We start from the raw sequence: 6,023 nt of genomic DNA, 5'->3' as shown, positions 1-6,023 counted from the left end.
TGGAGACTCAAAAATCCTCTCAATGCTCCTGATCTCCTTGGAGGACCAGGAGGAGGTGGCACTGTCCGATCTCGGCACCTTCCAGGACTTCATCTTCTGACGTCCCAATGTGAACTGTCCTGCAGCCGGCATCCAGGTGGGAAGTCTGTCAGTCCTCTGTCCCACCTCCTGCTGAAGGGCACACAGGACACATCCCTGCACCTGCCCTCAGTTTTTAATCTAGTTAAAAATAAAAGCACATGGGGCTTCTGGGTGGCTCAGTCGGTGAAGCACCTGCCTTTGGCTCAAGTCATGATCTCAGGGTCCTGGGATCGAGTCCTTGCATCAGGCTCTCTGCTCAGTGGGGCATCTGCTTCTCCCTGTCTCTCTGCCCCTCCCCCTGCTTGTGCTCTCTCTCAAATAAATAAATAAAATCTTGAAAAAAAATAAAGGGAAGGAAGGAAGAAAGGCAGAGTGGAGAACATGGCTGGAACGTGGTTTTGGACCTAAGTGGAGTCCAGGGCATGAGAAGCCTGCAGATAATGTGCTGAGTGTCCTACATCTGTCACATGTATATGTGTCCTTCACTCAGCAGGCGGGACGGGCATCGCTGTCAGAACACAGTCAGGACACTGTAAAGTACTCAAGTCCAATCCCAACCCAAGGTAACTATCCTGTAACTAAACAATAGGTTGTAAAGTTTATCCTCCAAAATTTAATCCCCCCCAAAATTATCCACAACTGAATAGAAAGGGTTATTGAGGAACTAAAAATAAGGAAAAGAACACAAGGGAAACAGCGACGACCCCTATGGCATAGAGGACAGAAGGGAGAGTTTGGAATTATTCACACTTAGAAATTCCTCCGAAGGGGCACCTGGGTGGCACAGCGGTTGGGCGTGTGCCTTCGGCTCAGGGCGTGATCCCGACGTTATGGGATCGAGCCCCACGTCAGGCTTCTCCTCTATGAGCCTGCTACTCCCTCTCCCACTCCCCCTGCTTGTGTTCTCTCTCTCGCTGGCTGTCTCTATCTCTGTCAAATAAATAAATAAAAACTTTTAAAAAAAATTTAAAAAAAAAAGAAATTCCTCAGAAAATTAACCCTAGAATGACTATATGATATAGCAATTCAACTTCTTCTTTTTTTTTTTAACTTTTTATTTATTTGACAGAGAGAGAGATAGCCAGTGAGGGAGGGAACACAAGCAGGGGCAGTGGGAGAGGAAGAAGCAGGCTTCCCGCAGAGCAGGGAGCCCGATGCGGGCTTGATCCCAGAACCCTGGGATCACACCCTGAGCCGAAGGCAGACGCTTAATGACTGAGCCACCCAGGTGCCCCAGCCATTCAACTTCTGGATATACATCGAAAAGATCTGAAAGTAGGGTCTCAAAGATACTTGTGCACCCGTGTTCACAATAGCACTACGCACAGTAGCCGAAAGACGGAAGCCCCCCAAGGGTCCATGGATGGCGAGTGGGTAAACAAATTATGGACCATATACACAATGGGATAATTTCAGCCTTAAATAGAAAGGGAACTCTGGCACCGGCTTCATCGTGCACGAACCCTCAGGATATCATGCTAAAGGAAATAAGTTAGTTACCAAAGGACAAATACGGTACGATGCCACTTCTATAAATACCTAGAGTGGTCAAACTCATGGATACACGGTAAAATGGTGGCAGTCCGGGCCTGGGAGGACAGAGAAATAGGGAGTTGCTGTTAATGGTGATAAAGCTTCAGTTCTGCAAGAGCAAAGGAGTTCTGGAAATCAGTTGTGCCAACAATGCAAATGCTGTGAACAATATTGAACCATACACTCAAAATGGTTAAATGGTAAATTCCACATGATGCGTTTTTTACCGATTAAAGAAAAACCAGAAGTTTGGACGAGGCGCCCTGCCTAGTTGAAACTCAGAGCCTGGGTGGTGGCATCCTGAGCCCCAGGGTAGCCCTGGGAGCTGGGCCTCCCGGACGGACGCAGTCCCGCTGGTGCTGGCATCTCTGAGGGGGCTGCGATGGGGCTGGTGCATGCTGGGAACACTGCAAACTGGAATCCAAGGCTGGAACTGGGACTGAAGCCACCCAGGGGGTTGTCTAGACTCCCAGGGCAATGCTGGCAGGGTGCAGAGGGGAAAGGCAGATCCCATCTCCCTTCTGGGCGTCCAGTCTCCTGCTGGTGTGGCCTCTTGGCAGAGCCCAACTTTGAACCACCTAGAGAACAGAGAAGCAGTTTGTAGAGTCCAGGTCCTGCAGCAAAAGCTGAGTGCCATGGGGCAGCTTTGAGGATGAGACGTGCTGGCATGGGGCCGCACAATGTCCGTGAGCAAGGAGGTGACATCCTCCGAATTCCTGGAAGCTAGCTCTGGTGTCAGTGTGAGGAGCATGCAATCAGGAGAGACTCGGGAGGCCATCCCGTCTGTCTGGGAAAGACTCCATGGGAGTCCAGCCTCGGCCCTCCTCCAGTTCCGACACCCAGGTTTCTGAATCCTGAATCCTACTCCCTACCTGATCCTTAGTTCTAGTAAATGGACCCTGTTGCTGCTCCGGACTTTTTAGGCTGCCCAAGGAGTGGGGACAGCTCAGAACCGTGGACCTGACAGTTTGCCTGTGCCCCCTAATATGACCTGCTTTAAATACTGTATAAGAGGAAAACATTTTCTTCTACCCATCTTAGGCTCTTGGCTGGGGCTCCATAATGAACACAGGTGAGCAAGAGAGAAACAGACATTTATTAATAGGAACATGTGTGTCTCAGACAGACATGGGAGAAGCTCAGGCTTACACCGTCTCTGTAACAGAGGACAGTGAAATCATGGAGAGACGACAGGACAAAGGAAAGCATTTCAGGCTACTGAGGTCAGGGAACAGCAGGAAGGAGAGAACACAGGAGGCCAGTAATGGGAGATCAGGGCCATTCAATAAGATTTGTCCCTAGATTCCTCTGGAGCCAACTCTGGACTGATCAGAGAGTAAAGTTGCCTCTTGGGGGAGCCTGGGGGGCTCAGTGGGTTGACCATCCGACTCTTGGGTTTGGCTCTGGTCATAATCTCAGGGTCCTGGTATCAAGCCCCACGACGAGCTCCACGCTCAGCATGGAGTCTGCTCGAGATTCTCCCTCTCCCTCTGCCCTTCCATACCTGCTTGCACACATTCTCTCTCTCTAAAAAATAAATAAATCTTAAAAAAATAAATAAAATAAAATAAGAAAATAATGTTGCCTCTGGTGATTTCCTTTTGTCCTTCCTGACAGAGGGGGAGGAGGAACACCTGAAACTTTGTGTCCTGCCTTTAGATTTTCTGAAAAATCAGGGAGCTTCCCCCGTCTCTGCTTCTCCTTGATCCCTTCTGGCAACGTGGCATATTTTGGGGTGACATATTCTGGTTTCCTTCCGTGTCCTCATGTTCCAGAAAACTGCTGAAACCTTCCGCTATTTGTCTGGACCCCGAGCTAACTACTTTGTGCCATCCCCAAGTGCTGGGGCTGCAGGGAGGAGGAAGACCCTCACTCGAGGAAGCCAGAGTCCAAGAGAAGAGACAGAAACTGTCAATCAATCATTGCAATGCAGGCATTTTTAAGGCTGGAGACATGGTAGCTCATTGAGGCCTCGGGACAAGGCTGTCGGGAAACTCCTGTGACAGCAAACCCCGACACAGTCACATGGCAGGCATGGAGCTCTGCAGTCTGGGGCTCTCGGGGGAGAAGGGTCAGAAAGGTCGCTGGGAGCACCCCAGTGCAGACGGTCGAGGCATGCTTCCCCCTGAGGGGGAGGCTGTGCAGGTACCCGTGGGTGGCTGCCCTGCTCCCCATGCGCCTCTGAGAGCCCAGAGGATCCCAGCTCACCAGGAGCCCAGGCCCCATCAGCCTCAACTCCACGGCATCCGGCATCCGTCTCGGTCACAGGGTGAAATAAGACAGAGACAAGTGCTTGGTAAAGTACGGAGGGCCCTGCGGACCTTATCTGTCAGTCACTGTCACCAGCAGCACCTGTCGGCACTCACTGACTGTCCTTCCTCACAGGGCTGAGTGCTGTTTGCGAATCGGTCACTAGGTGTCGCTGTGAGTCAAGGTAGCTTTTACTCATTCTCTCCAGCCGCTCCAGAATGCCCTATTTTCTGTAGATACGGAGATTGTTTTCTCTATGTAATTTTGAGAATTACCCTTTGTGTTTCTCCTAAGTTACAGAAAGAAGGGAGACTACGTGTCCTCAGGCTTCACTTCCATTTTTCCTCCTTTCGTGCCCTTGATTCCGACCATCACCTACCCCATTGCCATCCGTTCACTCCCATCCCTGCCTGTTCCACCCACCCAGCAACTATTTACTGGGCATTATGGACACCCTGGGACTGGGCCAGGGGCTGCAGATACCAGAGTGAATAAGACAGAGCTCATTCTGTGACCACGGACCCCCATTTCCAGCTGTGTGCTGGGGAAGGGACTGAGAAAACACTGAGCGCCCAGAGGCGGTACCCTGAAGCCCACCTGCAGCTCACGCTCACTGCTCACCTCTTGATGAACACAGCTGTCTCAAGTCATCAAGCTCACAAACCTCACCTGCTCAGACCTCTCTGCCTTCTTTTCGCCTCTTGCCACCCAAAGGCCACATCCACGCCTTGAACGGTCTTGCTGTTCACCTCCTTCCCGAAAGCCACCCCTGGCATTCGGGTCCTCAGTACCCCTCGCCCGAACTGTGGTGGGGGACCCCGGACTGGCTTTCCTGCCTCTGTGTCCTCTTACCTCCTACAAATCCTCTACACTGATGATAGAGCCATTGTCTGGAAGAGCACCTCTCATCGTGTGACCCCACCGCCATTCTTTACCCTAAAATATTTAAGCCTCTCCCTTGCGTCAAAAGCTCTTCTCTACCATCAGACTCCAACGTACATAATCTGTATCTTACCCCCAAATTAGCAAAACATGGGTAAAGAAATATTTCAATGCCAGGATTGGCTGAGGCACATGGGGACGAGATGGACAAAACCAGGAGAAGCAGGTGTAATAGGCCACACCCTGAATTCACAGGCTGAAGCCCTGACCCGTGGCACCTGAGGAGAGAATGGGATTTGGACATACCTGTAAACAGGTAACTACGGTTATGCGAGGTCATACGGGCGCCCTAACTCAGTAGGACTGGTACCTTCTAAGAAGAGGGAGCCCCACCAGGGAGGCGCTCACAGGGAGAAAAGGCCACACGAGGCTGTCGCAAACTGGGGGCCTCCTCGGGAGGAACCGATGCGGCCACCTCGAGCTTGGGCTCCCAGTCTCCAGACCTGTGAGGAAGGAAGGGTCTGTTGTGTAAACCACTCGGCCTGCAGCATTCGATTATGTTTGATATAGCAAACTAAGACAATAAGTAAATACAAAACGTCTTCGGAGGAAGGGCGCGGTCTGGATACCGGGATGCGAAGGGAGCAGTTAACTCCTCTCTTGTAAGCCCAGTGGTACGTGATCCCTTGTTCTCCTAAATACGTCTAGTGTCTCCCAGTGTCCATGGCTTTGCCCTGTTTCCTGCACTTGTATACCTTCCTGCCCCCCCACAGCCAAAATTCACCCACCCTTCAAGGCCAAGGACAACTTCCCCACAGAGTCTTCTCCTATGTTCTGAACTTGATTTCATTTGTCTGTCCTTTCTGCTCCTGTACCATTTGGGGTGCCTTCCTTATAGTCCTCATCCTCCACAGGTTTACTTATGAATCTTCGTATTTTGACTTCCCCATTCTTCCCAATTATAAGCGCTTCGATAGAAGGAAATGTCCTTCACTTATTTTTATATCCCTTATGGCACCTGTTACTGGGACTTACACACAGTCGATGCTCAGTAAATATTTATTTAATTTGAACAAGGGGGAAATTCTGCTAGAATGAAGGAAACTATTCGTTTTTGCCTGAAATTTTAATGAGAATATAATTGTTTGTCCTTTTCTGTAAAACAAAGACAGAGACAACGGGGTTATTTTCTATTCTCTTGGTATCCTGGAATTTGGCCACCTTCTTGGTAACAAAGGCTCATCAGAGTCTCAGTCTCCTCTCCTGATATCGGAGAA

Source organism: Ailuropoda melanoleuca, chromosome 2 (genome assembly GCF_002007445.2).
Source record: "Ailuropoda melanoleuca isolate Jingjing chromosome 2, ASM200744v2, whole genome shotgun sequence".
In the NCBI taxonomy this organism is placed as follows: Eukaryota; Metazoa; Chordata; class Mammalia; order Carnivora; family Ursidae; genus Ailuropoda; species Ailuropoda melanoleuca.
This window is presented reverse-complemented; position numbering follows the sequence as displayed.